General features: G+C 49.5%; 1 protein-coding gene across 1 annotated transcript in view; it reads right to left on the bottom strand.

The window, feature by feature from the left end:
* ZDHHC21 (zinc finger DHHC-type palmitoyltransferase 21) overlaps window positions 1–5,182 on the bottom strand; it is a 177,582-nt gene extending 172,400 nt beyond the window's left edge. Inside the window, exon 1 of the mRNA XM_069238846.1 lies at window positions 5,080–5,182. The gene's annotated coding sequence lies outside the window, so the exon portion shown is untranslated. The remainder of the gene's footprint in view (window positions 1–5,079) is intronic.
* Between the last annotated feature and the right edge of the window lie 14,281 nt (window positions 5,183–19,463).

Below are 19,463 nucleotides of genomic sequence, written 5' to 3'. Positions count from 1 at the left end.
GGGGGGGAAGAGGGCTGCACGGTCTATGGGGGGGGAAGAGGGCTGCACGGTCTATGGGGGGGGGAAGAGGGCTGCACGGTCTATGGGGGGGGAAGAGGGCTGCACGGTCTATGGGGGGGGAAGAGGGCTGCACGGTCTATGGGGGGGGAAGAGGGCTGCACGGTCTATGGGGGGGGGAAGAGGGCTGCACGGTCTATGGGGGGGGGAAGAGGGCTGCACGGTCTATGGGGGGGGAAGAGGGCTGCACGGTCTATGGGGGGGGAAGAGGGCTGCACGGTCTCTGGGGGGGGAAGAGGGCTGCACGGTCACTGGGGGGGGGGAAGAGGGCTGCACGGTCACTGGGGGGGGGGAAGAGGGCTGCACGGTCACTGGGGGGGGGGAAGAGGGCTGCACGGTCACTGGGGGGGGAAGAGGGCTGCACGGTCACTGGGGGGGGAAGAGGGCTGCACGGTCACTGGGGGGGGAAGAGGGCTGCACGGTCACTGGGGGGGGGGGGGGGAAGAGGGCTGCACGGTGACTGGGGGGGGGAAGAGGGCTGCACGGTGACTGGGGGGGGGAAGAGGGCTGCACGGTGACTGGGGGGGGGAAGAGGGCTGCACGGTGACTGGGGGGGGGAAGAGGGCTGCATGGTCTCTGGGGGGGGGAAGAGGGCTGCACGGTCTCTGGGGGGGGAAGAGGGCTGCACGGTCTCTGGGGGGGGAAGAGGGCTGCACGGTCTCTGGGGGGGGAAGAGGGCTGCACGGTCTCTGGGGGGGGGAAGAGGGCTGCACGGTCTCTGGGGGGGGGAAGAGGGCTGCACGGTCTCTGGGGGGGGGGGGAAGAGGGCTGCACGGTCTCTGGGGGGGGGGGGAAGAGGGCTGCACGGTCTCTGGGGGGGGGGGGAAGAGGGCTGCACGGTCTCTGGGGGGGGGGAAGAGGGCTGCACGGTCTCTGGGGGGGGGGAAGAGGGCTGCACGGTCTCTGGGGGGGGAGAGGGCTGCACGGTCTCTGGGGGGGGAGAGGGCTGCACGGTCTCTGGGGGGGGAGAGGGCTGCACGGTCTCTGGGGGGGGAGAGGGCTGCACGGTCTCTGGGGGGGGAGAGGGCTGCACGGTCTCTGGGGGGGGGAGAGGGCTGCACGGTCTCTGGGGGGGGAGAGGGCTGCACGGTCTCTGGGGGGGGGAGAGGGCTGCACGGTCTCTGGGGGGGGGAGAGGGCTGCACGGTCTCTGGGGGGGGAGAGGGCTGCACGGTCTCTGGGGGGGGAGAGGGCTGCACGGTCTCTGGGGGGGGGAGAGGGCTGCACGGGGGGGAGAGGGCTGCATGGTCTCTGGGGGGGGAGAGGGCTGCATGGTCTCTGGGGGGGGGGGGAGAGGGCTGCATGGTCTCTGGGGGGGGGGCTGCATGGTCTCTGGGGGGGGAGGGCTGCATGGTCTCTGGGGGGGTGGGAGAGGGCTGCATGGTCTCGGGGGGTGGGAGAGGGCTGCATGGTCTCGGGGGGTGGGAGAGGGCTGCATGGTCTCTGGGGGGGTGGGAGAGGGCTGCATGGTCTCTGGGGGGGTGGGAGAGGGCTGCATGGTCTCTGGGGGGGTGGGAGAGGGCTGCATGGTCTCTGGGGGGGTGGGAGAGGGCTGCATGGTCTCTGGGGGGGTGGGAGAGGGCTGCACGGTCTCTGGGGGGTGGGAGAGGGCTGCACGGTCTCTGGGGGGTGGGAGAGGGCTGCACGGTCTCTAGGGGGGGGGGGGAGAGGGCTGCACGGTCTCTAGGGGGGGGGGGGGAGAGGGCTGCACGGTCTCCCGGGGGGGTGGGGAAGAGGGCTGCATGGTCTCCCGGGGGGGGGGGGGGAAGGGCTGCATGGTCTCCCGGGGGGGGGGGGGGGGGGAGAGGGCTGGGGGAAGAGGGCTGCATAGCCTCGGGGGGGGGAAGAGGGCTGCATATCCTCGGGGGGAGGAAGAGGGTTGCATAGCCTCGGGGGGAGGAAGAGGGCTGCATAGCCTCGGGGGGGAAAAGAGGGCTGCATAGCCTCGGGGGGGGAAAAGAGGGCTGCATAGCCTCGGGGGGGAAAAGAGGGCTGCATAGCCTCGGGGGGGAAAAGAGGGCTGCATAGCCTCGGGGGGAAAAGAGGGCTGCATACCCTCAGGGGGCACTGGGGGGGGGGGGGGGAAGAGGGCTGCATAGCCTTGGGGGGAGGGGGAAGAGGGCTGCATAGTCTTGGGGGGGCTGCATATTCTCTAGGGGAGGGTTGCATAATCTTGGTGGGGAGGGCCGCATAGTCTTGGTGAGGGGAGGGCCGCATAGTCTTGGTGAGGGGAGGGCCGCATAGTCTTGGTGAGGAGAGGACCGCATAGTCTTGGTGAGGAGAGGACCGCATAGTCTTGGTGAGGAGAGGACCGCATAGTCTTGGTGAGGAGAGGACCGCATAGTCTTGGTGAGGAGAGGGCCGCATAGTCTTGGTGAGGAGAGGGCCGCATAGTCTCCGAGGGGAGAGCTGCATAATCTTGGGTGGGGGGAGGGCTGCATAATCTTGGGGGGGGAGGGCTGCATATTTTTTTTGGGGGGGGGAGGCTGCATATTTTTGGGGGGGAGCTGCATAGTCTTGGGGGAAAGGCTACAATATCTATGGGATGAGGGCTGCACGGTCTCTGAGGGCTGCACAGTCTCTGGAGGGGAAGGCTGCACAGTCTCACAGTCTCTGGAGGGGATGGCTGCGCAGTCTCTGGAGGGGAGGGCTGCGCAGTCTCTGGAGGGGAGGGCTGCGCAGTCTCTGGAGGGGAGGGCTGCGCAGTCTCTCGAGGGGAGGGCTGCGCAGTCTCTCGAGGGGAGGGCTGCGCAGTCTCTCGAGGGGAGGGCTGCGCAGTCTCTCGAGGGGAGGGCTGCGCAGTCTCTCGAGGGGAGGGCTGCGCAGTCTCTGGAGGGGAGGGCTGCGCAGTCTCTGGAGGGGAGGGCTGCGCAGTCTCTCGAGGGGAGGGCTGCGCAGTCTCTCGAGGGGAGGGCTGCGCAGTCTCTCGAGGGGAGGGCTGCGCAGTCTCTGGAGGGGAGGGCTGCACAGACGCTGGAGGGGAGGGATGCACAGACGCTGGAGGGGAGGGGGAGGGCTGCGCAGTCTCTGGAGGGGAGGGGGAGGGCTGCGCAGTCTCTGGAGGGGAGGGGGAGGGCTGCGCAGTCTCTGGAGGGGAGGGGGAGGGCTGCGCAGTCTCTGGAGGGGAAGGGGAGGGCTGCGCAGTCTCTGGAGGGGAAGGGGAGGGCTGCGCAGTCTCTGGAGGGGAAGGGGAGGGCTGCGCAGTCTCTGGAGGGGAGGGGGAGGGCTGCGCAGTCTCTGGAGGGGAGGGGGAAGGCTGCGCAGTCTCTGGAGGGGGGGGGGAGGACTGCACAGTCTCTGGGGGGGGGGGGGAGGACTGCACAGTCTCTGGGGGGGGGGGGGGAGGACTGCACAGTCTCTGGGGGGGGGGGGAGGACTGCACAGTCTCTGGGGGGGGGGGAGGGAGGACTGCACAGTCTCTGGGGGGGGGAGGACTGCACAGTCTCTGGGGGGGAGGGATGCACACTCTCTGGGGGGGGAATGCATAGACTCTGGGGGGGGAATGCATAGATTCTGGGGGGGGGAATGCATAGACTCTGGGGGGGGGGAATGCATAGACTCTGGGGGGGAGGGAAGCATAGACTCTGGGGAGGGATGCATAGACTCGGGGGGAGGGATGCATAGACTCGGGGGGAGGGATGCATAGGCTCTGGGGGGATGGCCACATAGGCCACATAGTCTCTTGGGGGGGGGAAGGACCACATAGTCTCCGGGGGAGCCAGAGCTGCATAGTCTTGGGGGGAAAAGCTACAATATCTCTGGGAGAAGGGTTGCACAGTTTCTGGAAGGGAGGGCTGCACAGTCTATGGAGGGGAGGACTGCACAGTCTCAGGGGGAGGGATGCACAGTCTCGGGGAAGAGGCCTGTATAGTCTCGGGGGGAGGCTGCATAGTCTCTGGGAAGATGCCTGCATAGTCTCGTGGGTGGGGGGGGAGGAGGCTGCATAGTCTCTGGGAAGATGCCTGCATAGTCTCTGGGGGGGAAGGTTGCATAACCTCTCGGGTTAAGTCTGCATAGTCTCGGGGGAGGGCTGCATTATTTTTTGGGGGAGCTGTATTATCTTGGAGAGGGCTGCATAGTCTTGGGGGCTGCACAGTGTATGGAAGAAGGGCTGCACAGTCTCGGGGGGCTGCACAGACACTAAGAGAGAGGGCTGCATAGTCTCTGGGGTGCAGCATAGTCTCTGATGGGGAGGGCTTCACAATCTCTTGGGGTTTGCATAGTCTCCGAGTCTGGGGTTGGGCTGCAGAGTTCCCTGGCTCTCGGATGGCAAGTTATGACTGCGAGGGATAGCTATGTCTAGGAGCAATATATGGAAACTCAGGGGAAGGAACAAATAACCTCTTGGAGGGTGAAAAACAGACATCGCATCTTGCAACACTTTAATATGCCCAACTAACACTTACTGAAAAGTAGCAATTCTTTGAGGCTCTACACGAGCCTTCATATGTATGTGCGTATATCTATACATCCATAGATTTACACACAAATACAAATGTGCATACAAATACATACGTGTATACAAATGTGCATATAAATGCGCTCATGCGCTTTTTACAATGGCCCTTTGTAGGTGACCCCAACGGTTTCATCCGAGGCCCAATGTGTTCCCCCTAATAATCACTTCTAGACGCGCCACTACGGTTACGGGGAGCAATAACCGATGAATGGACCCAGGTAATGCCAAGCAGACCCAGAGAGTACCGAGCGGACCAGGGGGGGCTGGATTCTAAGAATGTTGTGTGGGTGGTGGGGGAGGTTGATTGGAGCAAAATGGGCTCTGGGTGGTGCACGATGAACTCTGGGAGGATGGTTCGGCCAGGGGAGCTGTGTTCGGCTCAGTGACCGGATTGGGGGTCCTGTAAAGAGCATATGGACCCGGCAACAAGGTAGAGGGGAGACAGTAGGACGAACGTACAGGGCATCCCATTGTATTGCTGGACAAGGCACAATCCTATTGCACACACTACTGGTATTTTATGCTCCCTCAGACCCCTGGTATCTGCGCCCCTGTTACCCCTACCTGCTAGCTCCAGAGTCGCCTGCCCACCTCTTCTCCGAATCACGGAGCTGCTCTTCCGCACGCCGCAGACCGGCTCCAATCGCTTCCGCTTCCGCGACCTGTCAACGTTGCTAGGCGGGACCGCCCTCTAGACCCGCCCAGCACTGACACTGCCGTGTCCTGTGGGCGCGGTCTATAGCGACATCCCTGATTTGCACTCAGGCACTCCCACAGAAGGCGCCTAGAATTGAGCTGTGTGTTCTCGCTCTCTCCCAATGCATGGTGTGCGTGAGAGTGCGGTGCATTTCAAATGAATAAAGCAAAAATATTAGCGATATAGCAACATTTTAAGTCGCCTTTAAAACGAAGTGACTCCCACCTAAGCATATTTAGGAGGAGGGGGTGTCTCATGCTACGATTACTTTTTCGCTGCAGCTCATGCCTCACGTTTAAAGCCTACATTATGTTGCGAACTTTCAGGGTCAGAGTTTCTGTGACAGTTATGCTGTTTTGTGTTGACAGATTTGGGGCGAGAAAAGAGCCATTACTCAGGAGTCTCCCCGGCAACTGCAAATCAGGAACAGTGGGTTAATATAGTGCTTTCAAGGCGTGCTTATGATGACGCATAAACGAAGGTTTTACATTTATTAGGCTGATAGAGCGTTTTGTTCCTAATAATTTACCTGTAGTTGGACGCTCAAATGTCGATGAATCTTTTGACCAAGTGGGACTCTCCTTACCCGGGAATAATCAATCAAATCAAACAATCAATAATCAATAACGAACATAAGCAATGCCCTGATCAACATAACACTTCACAATTAATCCAGAATACATTTCGGCGAAACCATGACCTTTCGGTCATGAATAACCACACCAGTTTTATGCAAAGTTAATGAATTTATTTCCCTATATTAACAAAGCTAGCACAATGTAGATGTGTCTCAACACCAAATGATATATGTAAATGAACATTAATAACTGTCCATAACGACGGAAAAGATGCAATCTATGCAGCATTTGAATAACAATGCCTTCTATGATGGCAACGCAAACCACTAAAACTACAATCTGTAATGGGCTAATTGCATACATTTAGTCAGCATAACAAGGTCTCAAATTGCATCGTGCATCAAATGAATCCTCATCTAACCTCAAATTAGCATCAGCATGTGGGACCTCATGCAAAAACAATTTAGCAACATTAATTTGGAAAAAAAAAACTCCTAACTAAGGCGCTTATCAACAATCAGCAGTTGGTTACCTAAAAAGAAACACAATGCAATTGTACAATTTTCCTTTCATATTTACCAAATCCAATCAGCATTCAAGGAAGTCTTCGTCTCACAGGTACCGGATTCGATCAGCATGGGACGGGGCAAAGGGGCAGGGTGGACGGGGGCAATTGCCTCACAGCGGCAAGATAAAAGGACAACTATTACTTCATGCAAAGGGACGAATCAAAGTTAAAGTCTCTAGGGCGAGAATTACTTAAAGTCTCTTTCTCTTGATTAGAGAAAGCATCAAAGTCTCTCAAAATGGCGTCGAACATCAATTGGCATCGTAGGTAATGGTCGGTAAAGTTCGTAATGGGCTCGTAATGGCTGCTTTCTTCTTGTGCACCTGGTTTAAATAGACAACAGTTCAAATCCAGTAGGGTCTCCATTGGAGGGTTCATAGGTTGGCTTCAAATGGTCCAATCAAAAACAACAGTTCTCAAGCTTCTACCTAGGCATACATTATCCTTGGAGTTGGGAACGTAAGTTGCAACATATTTTACCAATTAACTCACTTTCAGAGCGTCCATTGTCTGCACCTGCAGATTGACCTTGGAGCAACGAAGAAGATGTCAAGCTGGCACGAAACCTTAAAGATAAGCATGTGAACCGATCTCACTGGAAAAGTACAGCTTCAAGCAAGAATACACGTTTATTAGCACATTGGAAAAATACGGGCATCTAAACCGTGAGACAAGGCCACTAGGCCAAAGCCGCCACTAAAGTTATGCTAAGCTAAAGCATTTCTAACAAGCAAATCATGGCACACGTTTACGATTATGTCAAACTAGTACGATTCTAATACATCACGTTATATGAAGCACGCTTATAAATGTTGGCAAACTACTCTAAGGGCACATTTGTCCCCGTACAATCTTATTTAGTTCGGTTAAAGTCACACTTGATTATTGCTACACTACGTTTATGCGCTAATAAATGCAAAACCTTCATTTCAGCGTCATCAATCCCTCCTCTGATGACTACTTGTCATCACACAAACTAATCCCACAAATTTTATTCCATTAAAATTCTGTCAGTTCCCTCTGCCTTTTAGTTCCCCTTGTTTTTGCTTTGTATTCTTCTGCCATTCTTTTCATCATTTTCTCTTCCTTCCTTCTTTTAATTATTTCCATGATCATTATTATTCCCCTTTTTATTCCCCAAATTCCAAATATGCAAAGTAGAACTATTAAAATTCCCTGTATTATTTTCAGTAGTATCCCATTCCAAATGCCACCAAGCCAATTTCCCACTGACGCAATTCCCTTTCCAACCTTCTCCCACACTCCTGGTTCTTTCAATTCCTTCAAATCTGCACTCTCCTTTGTTAGGTTAGCAAGCATTGTTTTAATCTTCACACTATTGTCTGATATATACGTGCAACAGTGTCGTGCACCAAGCATTTTGCAAACGCCGCCATCCTTTGCTAAAAGAATGTCTAAGGCAAGCCTGTTTTGAAGAGTCATAGCTCTTTCCGCTGCAAGTTCAGCGTCCATCAGGATTATAGCACCTGAAAACTTTGTCAACATGTTATCCACTATAGTAGACAACTTTCTTATTTTGATGGAATTCAACCCAACTCCCAATAAAGGAATCATGGCTCCAAATATATCTCCTACCACAGCAGCTGCGGTCTCTCTTTTCTGGATACGATGGGATCCAGATGTCTTTGGAATCATCGATAGGTCATCCAGCTGATAAACCTTTGGGAACACTATACCCAAATAACATCTCCCCCACCATCCCTTTGGAAGACGATAATAGGCATTATGCCCACAAATGTAATATACACCTGGTATGACAGGGTCAAGTCCGTTCAGCATGAATGTCCATTTGGCCTTAAAGATAAACGTATGTTTACACTCACTCGCACCTACAAAAATGTTATCATAATAAGATTCACCTCGATATATACAAAATTTCCCTACATGCCAAGCATCTAAAGCTATTCTCCCTTGTGTTCTTATTGCGGCAAAAGCATAATTATCTACTGAAGTCCTCTTATGTAGTTCCTTTTCTAATTTCGCATTCATGTGTGCCCTTCTATCATCTGTGCGATCTAAAAAGCTTATTTCTACTGCAGAGAGGGAGCAAGTAAGGTTCTCCCTATGAGTGTGAGCTGTTTCAAAAGGTTGCATTGGCTCGAAAAATTCCCTCATTATTTTAGCATCCTAATCTTTAGCAATCTGGCTTAGCTGCGTGATTATAGGAACATATGCAAAAGTGACATCATAATTTGAGTAAAAATACTGTATGTTGGTTTGACCATAAAATCTAGAAGTTACTATACTACATGTAATTCCATATGTAAGAGGCATGTGATGATATGTCACCCCTTCCGTTACCGATGTCGGTATCTGTGTACACACATAACAATCTTTCGCATCCATAGTCTCAACATATTCTGTTAGCAAGCGATAGAAAACATTATACGAAAGCTCCTTCTTATCATGCAAGTGTCTCTCATCTAATTCTAGTCTTTTCAGTGCGGTTAGTTCAGTGAACGAGCGCAATGTTCACACAGTTTTCTTCAGGAGCCAAGTCACTTATCGGTTAGCAGCATTTGTCTCAATTCGGCAATGACTCAGTCTCAATTCGGCAATAACTCAGTCTCAATTCGGCAATAACTCAGTTATTATTTTTTTTTTTTTTTTTTTCAAAGTTCAATAACTCACTCTCTTTTTTTTTTTTTTTTTCAGTTGGCACGTTGTCTCAAATCGTGTTTAATAGTCAATCAGGTCTTCAAAAGTCTTATCAGGTTAGCAAATGTCTCATCCGGTTTAGCAATGTCTCAGCTGGTTGTATCACGTTAGATTATAGCAAGCAATGTCATTTACCAGCTTTTCAATCAACAGTGTCCATAAAACTTTTCTTTTCTATTGGTATCTCTTCTTCTTCGTTCTCGAGGCTAAGAGATACAAATTCGTCAGTCCAATCGTCATGGACTACATATGCCCATTCAGGACCGGAATATCTCCTGTTTGGTATCCTTTTCCTTTTCAATTTTTCATCTCTCTTTGACTCTGCCTCACTGGTACTTTCCTCTTTGGCCAAGTCTTTTCCTTCACTTGATGTCGGTGTCACGACAGACACTTCCTTTCTTTTCTCTTTCACTCTTGGCCCTTCACTGTCGTTCAACTTTTCTCTAGTTCTTACTTTTACTGGTGATATACTTGGTCTTTTCTTTGCACCGTGTCCACTTGAGGGACCTGCGATCTCTTCTGGAGAAGTTTGAACAGTTTCGTTCTGTTCCGCCTTGTCCCCTCCTTCTGGGGAGTCAATCAGGCTTTGCTTTTCTTTTTCTGTACCGTCTGCTTCTGGGAAAGCCCTCCTCTGATCAGGCTCTCCTGCTTCTTCACTTCTTTGGAGCCCTTTGTCACCTTTACTTTCTTCAGGCTCTGTGTCACTTTCAGCTGCTTCAGGCTCTTTGTCACCTTCAGCTGCTTCAGGCTCTTTGTTACCTTCAGCTGCTTCAGGCTCTTTGTCACCCTCAGCTGCTTCAGACTCTTTGTCACCCTCAGCTGCTTCGTCGCTGTCTGAGGTTTCTCCTTGGTCTTCCCCAAGTGAGTCGGTTTCTTCGTCCTCAGAGAATATTTCTCTCTCCTCTATTTCTGCCTGTTCGCTTCTGGTTCTGTTTTGCTCTGTCTCAGCGCTCGGCACTTGGTTATCAGGAACTGGCAGTTTCAGCGCTTCAACTTCCTCATCTGTGGGACACAACACTTTCTTTGTGTGACTGGCGTGAATCCAGTTGGGAACCCCCGCACACTTCACAGCGGTAGTGGTTGTCAGGATCACTTGGAAAGGGCCTTTCCAACGGGGTTCCAGACACGACTTCCTCACGTGCTTCTTTACCACGACCCAGTCACCTGCTTTCAGTGCGTGTCCTGGACCTTGGATCGGTGGCAAGGTGGTTGCTTCCACCTGGTGAGAGAAGGAGCGAACCACGTCAGCCAGACCTTTGCAGTAGTCTAACACCATATCATCTGTAATATTCAAAAGCGCATTTGCGGGAACTGCAGGAAGTCTCATGGCCCTGCCCATGAGGATTTCGTGCGGGGACAATCCAGTCTTTCTGTCAGGGGTGTTTCTCATTGACATTAACACCAAAGGCAATGCGTCAGGCCATTTCAAATTTGTCGATGCACATATTTTCGCCATTCTTGATTTCAGTGTACCATTCATTTGTTCCACCAGTCCTGATGCTTCAGGGCGATAGCTACAATGCAGTTTTTGCTCAATGTTCAGCGCTTCGCAAAGTAACTTTATCACCTCGTTATTGAAGTGACTTCCCCTATCTGATTCTAAAGAGATCGAGAATCCGAAACGTGGTATTAACTCCCTCAACAATAGTTTTGCAACTGTAAGGCTGTCATTTCTACGTGTAGGGTATGCTTCAATCCAGTGACTAAAAATGCACACAATCACCAACACATACTTCAGACCTCCATGCACAGGCATTTCAATGAATTCCATCTGCATTCTGCTGAACGGGCCACCCGCCCTGCCAATGTGGCTCACGTTCACAACTGTTCCTTTTCCTGGGTTCATCTGCTGACAAATGACACATCGATGGCAAATTGCTTCTGCAACTTGACGAAATCTGGGGTTAAACCAATCAGTTTTGAACAATCTTATCATGGCATCTCTCCCTAGGTGAGCCTGCCCATGATAGAACCGCGCTAGCTGCGATAAGAGACAATTTGGTAAAACATATTTTCCCTCATTTGAAACCCAAAACTCATCTGGTCTCTGCGTACATTGTGACTTAATCCAGGAAGCCTTTTCATCCTCCCTGACGCTATTCTGTAATGCTTTTAGTTCATCCATTGTATCCACGACCTTCAAGGCAAATGCTTCAGCTGGTTCAAGCTCTGGCTCACTTATCGAATTCCATTCATCCCTGAGCAATATACAGTTCAAGGCACAAAATCTTGCGACTTGATCCGCATATGCATTTCCCAGGGAAACATAGTCCTGTCCTTTTGTATGGGCACTACACTTTACCACTGCAATTTCGGCTGGCATTTGGATGGCGTGTAACAATTCCCTTATTCTCTCCCCGTTTTTCACTGGGGACCCTGAAGAAGTCAGGAAACCTCTCTGTGACCATAGTTGCCCAAAGTCGTGCACAATTCCAAACCCGTACTGACTATCAGTGTAAATGGTAACCTTCATCAATGCAGACAGTTGACATGCTCTTGTAAGGGCTACAAGTTCTGCTACTTGTGCGGAATATACTCCTTGGAGCCAGGACGCTTCCAGGACACCTGTTACAGTACATACAGCATATCCTGCTTTCAATATTCCCAATGCATCTCTTAAGCATGACCCATCAACAAAAACAATTTGGTAATTTTCATCAAGCTTAGTGTCCTTAATGTCAGGTCGGGGTTTTGTGCAAAATTCAGTCACCTGAAGGCAGTCATGCTCGACGTCTTCAGCGTTCTCAATTTCAGCATTTTCACCGGGAAGCAAGGTTGCTGGATTCAACATAGTGCACCTTTTCAGCTGCACATTCGGTGAGCCCAGAATTATTGTTTCATACCTTGTGAGTCTTGCTCCAGTCATGTGTTGCGTTCGGGAGCGGGTCAAAAGTATTTCAACTGAGTGAGGGACCATGACTGTTAATGGGTGTCCCATCACTATTCCTTCACTCTGAGTGAGGCTGATACCAACTGCTGCTACGGCGCGCAAACACCCAGGCAGTGCTGCTGCGACCGGATCCAAAGTAGCTGAAAAATACGCTACTGGTCTGTTTATGCCACCATGGGCTTGGGTCAAGACAGACAAAGAACATGCATCACGTTCATGACAAAACAATGTGAAAGGCTTTGTGTAATCAGGCATACCTAAAGCTGGAGCCCTGCACATGCATTCTTTCAATTCAATAAAAGCATCCATCTCATCTCCTTTCAGCTCAATTTCATCCAAGGCATCCTTCTGGGTCAGTTTCAGTAAAGGCTTTGCTAGAGTTGAGAAGTTGGGAATCCACTGGCGACAGTAGCTCACCATCCCCCAAAACTTCCTCACCTCCCTCCTTGTCTTTGGTGGACTCATTTGAAGTACACTTGTTATTCTTTCCTTCATTATTCTCCGTGACCCTTTCTCAATTTGGTGACCCAAGTATTTCACTTTCTTCTGACAGAATTGCAATTTTGAAGGAGACACCTTGTGTCCATTCCTTCCCAAGTGGTTCAGTAGGGCAATGGTGTCGGCTGTGCAGCCACTTTCTGTCTTAGATGCAATCAGTAAGTCATCAATGTACTGTACTAGGACTGACTCGAATGGCAATTCTAACGCTTCCAAGTCCTTCTTTAGAATCTGATTGAAAATTGACGGTGACTCAGAAAACCCTTGAGGAATTCGACACCAACTGTAAACTCTGTCTAAGAATTTGAAACAAAAGAGAAATTGGCTGTCCTCATGAAGAGGCACTGAAAAGAATGCTTGTGACAAGTCGATGACTGAGAACCACTCGGCATCGCAAGGGACTTGAAACATTATCACAGCTGGATTTGGTACTACAGGGCAGCATTTGACTATGATGTCATTTATTTTCCTCAAGTCCTGCACTATTCGGACCTTTCCACTCGGCTTTATTAGTCCCATGATTGGTGAATTACATGGACTGCTCAACACTTCTTTCAGTACTCCCTGTTTTACGAACTCGTCAATTAGTTGGGCGACTTTCATGAGGGTGTCTTGTGCCATGTGGTATTGTGGGGTCTGGGGAAAGGTTACATTGGGTTTTACTGTCACTTTCACTGGTTCTACTCCTTTCACCAATCCCACCTCCTTTCCTGTCATATCCCACACTTCCTTTCCGACTGTTTCCGTAATTCAGCTGGAATATCTTCTTCAGTTAACATCGGAAGAAGGTTAATCAGAGGATATTTTTCATCGACAACTTCCATCTCGTCCCCTTCTACACTGTCCTCTTCTTCCCCATCACTGCTCGTCTGAATTCTTATTCCATCGTACGAACACATAATCGAACATCCCAATTTGCACAATAGGTCTCTCCCTAACAGTGCTATCGGGCTTGAGTCGCATACCACAAAATTATGTAACCCTTGGTAGTTACCAATGCTGATTGGTACTGGGTCTGTGATTGGGTTCGTCAGGTACCTGTTTGCTACTCCCACCACTTGAACTGTTCTCCCTGAGAGGGGCAAATTTGGTACTTCAATGCTCCTAACAGTTGAACGTGTGGCTCCTGTATCAACCAAGAATGAAACACGATGACCCATAACTTTTCCCTCCACATATGGACCCTTTTGATCAACTTCCAAGGATGCTGCAAGCACACAATTTCCCTCCTCATCTGAACTTTCACTCTCCCATACATCGTTTATTCCATTCTCACTGTGTAATGGGAACTGTTGTACTGTGCCGTTTGTACTCATCACCTGACTCGAGACCTGTGGAGGAACCATCACTTGCTGCTGATTCATTGGTGCCAAAGGTATTTGCATTTGCTGATTAGGTACCATGGGTAACTGCTGTTGCATTGGCTGCATTTGCGTCATTTGCATACGAGGCATCTGCATCTGCTGCAGCTGCATGGGCTGTAATCCCTGCAGCTGGTTTATGGCCTGAAAATTTGGATTTGGACCTCTCATTTTCGGTCCCCTCATTGTCTGGAATGCATTGACATCATTGTTTTGCTGACCAACACCTGCACCTTCCTGCACCATCATCGGGCACTCGCGTTTCCAATGTCCGACAATTCCGCACGCGTGACACGGCATCACCCTTTTCATTGCCTGCATACCATTCGGAGTCACAACAGTGTTCAAATCCGGACCATTACTCCCGAAACCTCCTCTGCCTCTGCCTCTCGCCTGTGGCTGAAACACCATATCTCCCTGCGGCTGCGGCTGTGGTATCTGCTGTTGGAACCCTTGCAACCCTTGCAAACCTGTCTGAGCTGCTTTAAGCTGCATCATCATCACTTTCTCTTTCAACCTTTTCTGTTTCACCTCAATCTCGTCACTGCAGTATTTCGCATAATTCAACACCTCATCAATCGGTTTCGATTGCCAACAAATGAAATGCGTCTTTATCATCTGACTTATCTCTGGCCTCAGCCCTTCCACAAATCTGAACACAAAATGAAGCATGTCCTTCGCCTCTATCGTTTCCGTGCCACTGTAGTTCTTGAACGCCTTCAACAACCTCTCATAGTAACCATGAATCGACTCTTTAGCCTCTTGGGCAGTTCGATCAATCTTCTGCCAATCCACATTTTTCGCGGCAACCTTCGTCTTCAAATGCTCAATCACCTTATAGTACAAGCTCATCACCATAGGTGATGGTGCACCCGTATCCCTGTCTCTCTCTGGTTCACTTGTCGGCCAACCTACAGCCCTTTTGCATTCCTCCCACAAATCTGCTGGAACCACAATCTCAAAGAGGGTGTTCAGGTCTTACCAAAGACATTTTGCAAGCTTCACAAACCTATCAGTCTGTTGATACCATTCAATCGGTTTCTCCCTCAGTTTGGGAAAATCATCCGTAAAAGACTGAATGTCGCTTCTGTGCCACGGTACATGTATTAATTTTCCCCCTGCTGTCTCCCTCATTGGTAACATGGTTACTGCATCACTACTCTGTGGTCTTTTCTCCTTGTGCTCTGGGACACTGTCTTTCTTCTTTTCCTTTTTCTTCGCCCACCTGCTTTCCCATTTGTCTAAGCACCTCCACACTTGTGCACTCTGCAGCAATTCTCTAAGGTGCGTCTTCATGCCTGCTGACCTCATGTGTTCAAAGTCTGTGGTCCCAAAATCCAGTCTATAGCTCCTGCTCAAGTGTTTTGTCTTGTCTATCTCAACCCCGTTTTTGTCAGCTATTTCTTGCAACCTTTTATGTACCTTGTTCACTTCTCTCGTAATCCTGGGACATAGATACCTCAGCTCTTCTTCCGAATAGGACTCTAACCTATTCACACCCATAGTCCCTTCCACCAACTCTTCTGCTTCCATGCTCAACCTTACCCTATTCAGGTAGTCTTCTCCCTTCCCACTTGTTGAGCTTTGTGTGGAATTCAGACTGTTGAACCACTGTGTTAGCTGTTGCGCATTCAACCCCATCAGTGTAGCATTCACATCGACTGCCATTGATGGTTGCGGCAATTTTTCAGTGCTCGATGATAGCGGTATTATCAGTGGGGGACTCGACCTCACCACTGTTGACTGAGCACATATGGGACTAAACTCCATCAAGGACCCAGATCCAGTTGGCTGAGCCGCTATCGGAGTTATCCCTGGAGTGTTTTCTATGCACCTCCTTTCCATCCCATTCTGCACCATTAATCCCTGACCGCTCATACCTGGGTTGGGCTGACTGTACAAAGGTACCGGAGGACCTACAGTAATGGGTAGGGATATCGCATCTGGGTTCTGTCCATTCCCCATGTTCTGAGGCATGTTCATTCCCACACTATGGGTCATCATTGCCGGCATGCCCGTCTGACTCCCCGTCATCTGAGCATGTGCTGTTCCCCCCTGCATCTGCTTTTGAGGCATCAAAAACTGGGTTGATTTAGCTTGTGCCAATGTTGGGTTGTGACCGTTCTGTACTCCCATTGCGGTTGGATCTAGAATCATTCCCGTACTGTTGTCACTGCTGTAGTACCTTGGGACCTGCGGCTGATAGTTTTCTGCTGGTTTCAACATAGGCACATCTGGGTATATTCTCCTGACCTGCGGTATCTGCGGGGTGAATAGTAAACTCGGGTCCTTATGTCCCGGTGGCGTTTCTGAATCTGGAGTTTCATTATTCTGTACCGGTGCCGGAGGGGGAGAACTGGTACTTGGACCTTGTCCACTCTCTGCATAAGGCAGTGGACGATCGTTCAGCAATTGCATGATGAACTCCTCATCATCTGACTCATCTTCTCTATCTTTGGAACACCTCCCGTTTGTCTTACAGGTAGCTTTCTTGCCTGTCGCCTCTTCTTCCTTAGCAATTGCGGGAAACAATTTTATCCCCTGCAATACATCTGACCTCCACATTTTCTGTGCATTATCCCACCTAGCGTCCGCTAGTGTCTTTTCTACCTTTCTTATCCTGGTCTCGAATTTCTTTTGCTGTTGCTGTCTAGCCATTAGTTCCCAAATCGCTAGAGCCTCAAACTGTGCTGGCCTTGGAGGTACCTTCATGTCGTACATCGCGAATCTCAAATTCTCTAGGATCCTTATATTGAATGTCCCATGGATCGGGAACGCTACGCTCCCATGTTTCTCTGTCAGCTTGTGCCATTGCTTTACCCAAAGACACGGAGCTACCCCCTTTTCCTCCATTACAATGTAAGCTGGTGTACCTTCGGGTGGCGTCTCTTCTCCTACGCTCGCTTTAATGTAAGACTCCCCCTTCATCGCACTCTTTAATGCTTTAAAAAATTTCATTTTCTCGTCTTTTGTTTCACAAAATATGTAATCAATAGGTGACTTTAATTCCCGGAATACTCTTCGCTTGCCTTTCCCCTTCCAATCGAGCCCCACGGACTGCGTCCAATCCGTGCGCGACCCTTCTCTGCACCCAACCTATCCCAGCGCGGCTCCTAGTGACGTCACACTCACACACACTGCGGCTGACAAAGCCTCGCGGCTTGTCCTCCTTCACTCAGCTCCTCTCGTAACAACTTCTAGCATGTATCGCGAGCAACCAAATAATAATAAAACAGATCTGTCGGTTTACTACAGGAAGGGTAACACAATCGCTTCAGGACCTTAGGGATTTTTCACTAGCCTCGGCAGTTATTCCATCTTTCTCGGTCCCCACTTTCGCAAGCAAATCTGACCCGCAGACTCTGCTCTCAACTTGTCAATGATCTATCCTAGTGCACTTAGAATTTGTCAAAGCCCGAAGTCGAAGTTTCTTTCACTCCCTTTACACACGTACCGACTTGTTGACCACGCCCGATCAACCTATTAAACCGACCAGACCACAACATAAAACAAGTGTCTCATACACTTTTCAACATACTCCGGAGTCTCTTGACCTCGCAGGGCCCGTCTCAACAACAACAACCACGTGGACCTTTTTCTGCACAAAGCGCCACACGCACATGAAGTTCGACGACTTCCCTACTCTCACACTCGGAGTCGCACCTCCGCTATTCTCTATGAAGTTCGACGACTTCTCTACTTCTACACTCGGAGTCGCACCTCCGCTATTCTCTAAAATCCTCGCAACCTTTTCACACAATCTGCGGCAATAAGCTGTGCAAGCGCAAAACCCTAACTTCACTCATACCGTCACTAGTACCACCAACGCCGATTCCACACCTCCATTCTCTCCATTCGCAAGCTCCGAGATCCCGGGAAAGTCGCGGGGGACTTAGCCCATCATCATTCTCTCAATCTGTTTTACCCAAGAAAAATCTAATTCAACTTCTCGAGTGGGGCCTCAAAGGGCGTAACCGTTAATTCAACACCATGTACTTTAAGACTAATGGGTCCCAAAGGGCGAAACCGTCCTCTGCTACCATCTACTGATAGAGCGTTTCGTACCTAATAATTTACCTTTAGTTGGACGCTCTTAGGTCGATGAATCTTTTGACCAAGTGGGACTCTCCTTACCCGGGAATAATCAATCAAATCAAACAATCAATAATCAATAACGAACATAAGCAATGCCCTGATCAACATAACACTTCACAATTAATCCAGAATACATTTCGGCGAAACCATGACCTTTCGGTCATGAATAACCACACCAGTTTTATGCAAAGTTAATGAATTTATTTCCCTATATTAACAAAGCTAGCACAATGTAGATGTGTCTCAACACCAAATGATATATGTAAATGAACATTAATAACTGTCCATAACGACGGAAAAGATGCAATCTATGCAGCATTTGAATAACAATGCCTTCTATGATGGCAACGCAAACCACTAAAACTACAATCTGTAATGGGCTAATTGCATACATTTAGTCAGCATAACAAGGTCTCAAATTGCATCGTGCATCAAATGAATCCTCATCTAACCTCAAATTAGCATCAGCATGTGGGACCTCATGCAAAAACAATTTAGCAACATTAATTTGGAAAAAAAAAACTCCTAACTAAGGCGCTTATCAACAATCAGCAGTTGGTTACCTAAAAAGAAACACAATGCAATTGTACAATTTTCCTTTCATATTTACCAAATCCAATCAGCATTCAAGGAAGTCTTCGTCTCACAGGTACCGGATTCGATCAGCATGGGACGGGGCAAAGGGGCAGGGTGGACGGGGGCAATTGCCTCACAGCGGCAAGATAAAAGGACAACTATTACTTCATGCAAAGGGACGAATCAAAGTTAAAGTCTCTATGGCGAGAATTACTTAAAGTCTCTTTCTCTCGATTAGAGAAAGCATCAAAGTCTCTCAAAATGGCGTCGAACATCAATTGGCATCGTAGGTAATGGTCGGTAAAGTTCGTAATGGGCTCGTAATGGCTGCTTTCTTCTTGTGCACCTGGTTTAAATAGACAACAGTTCAAATCCAGTAGGATCTCCATTGGAGGGTTCATAGGTTGGCTTCAAATGGTCCAATCAAAAACAACAGTTCTCAAGCTTCTACCTAGGCATACATTATCCTTGGAGTTGGGAACGTAAGTTGCAACATATTTTACCAATTAACTCACTTTCAGAGCGTCCATTGTCTGCACCTGCAGATTGACCTTGGAGCAACGAAGAAGATGTCAAGCTGGCACGAAACCTTAAAGATGAGCATGTGAACCGATCTCACTGGAAAAGTACAGCTTCAAGCAAGAATACACGTTTATTAGCACATTGGAAAAATACGGGCATCTAAACCGTGAGACAAGGCCACTAGGCCAAAGCCTCCACTAAAGTTATGCTAAGCTAAAGCATTTCTAACAAGCAAATCATGGCACACGTTTACGATTATGTCAAACTAGTACGATTCTAATACATCACGTTATATGAAGCACGCTTATAAATGTTGGCAAACTACTCTAAGGGCACATTTGTCCCCGTACAATCTTATTTAGTTCGGTTAAAGTCACACTTGATTATTGCTACACTACGTTTATGCACTAATAAATGCAAAACATTCATTTCAGCGTCATCAGCGCATAAACGTAGTGCCGCAATAATCAAGTGTGACTTTAAC

Source organism: Pleurodeles waltl, chromosome 1_2 (assembly GCF_031143425.1).
Source record: "Pleurodeles waltl isolate 20211129_DDA chromosome 1_2, aPleWal1.hap1.20221129, whole genome shotgun sequence".
Lineage (NCBI taxonomy): Eukaryota > Metazoa > Chordata > Amphibia > Caudata > Salamandridae > Pleurodeles > Pleurodeles waltl.
Note: the sequence above shows the minus strand (reverse complement) of the source record. Positions and strands in the feature narration are given on the sequence as shown.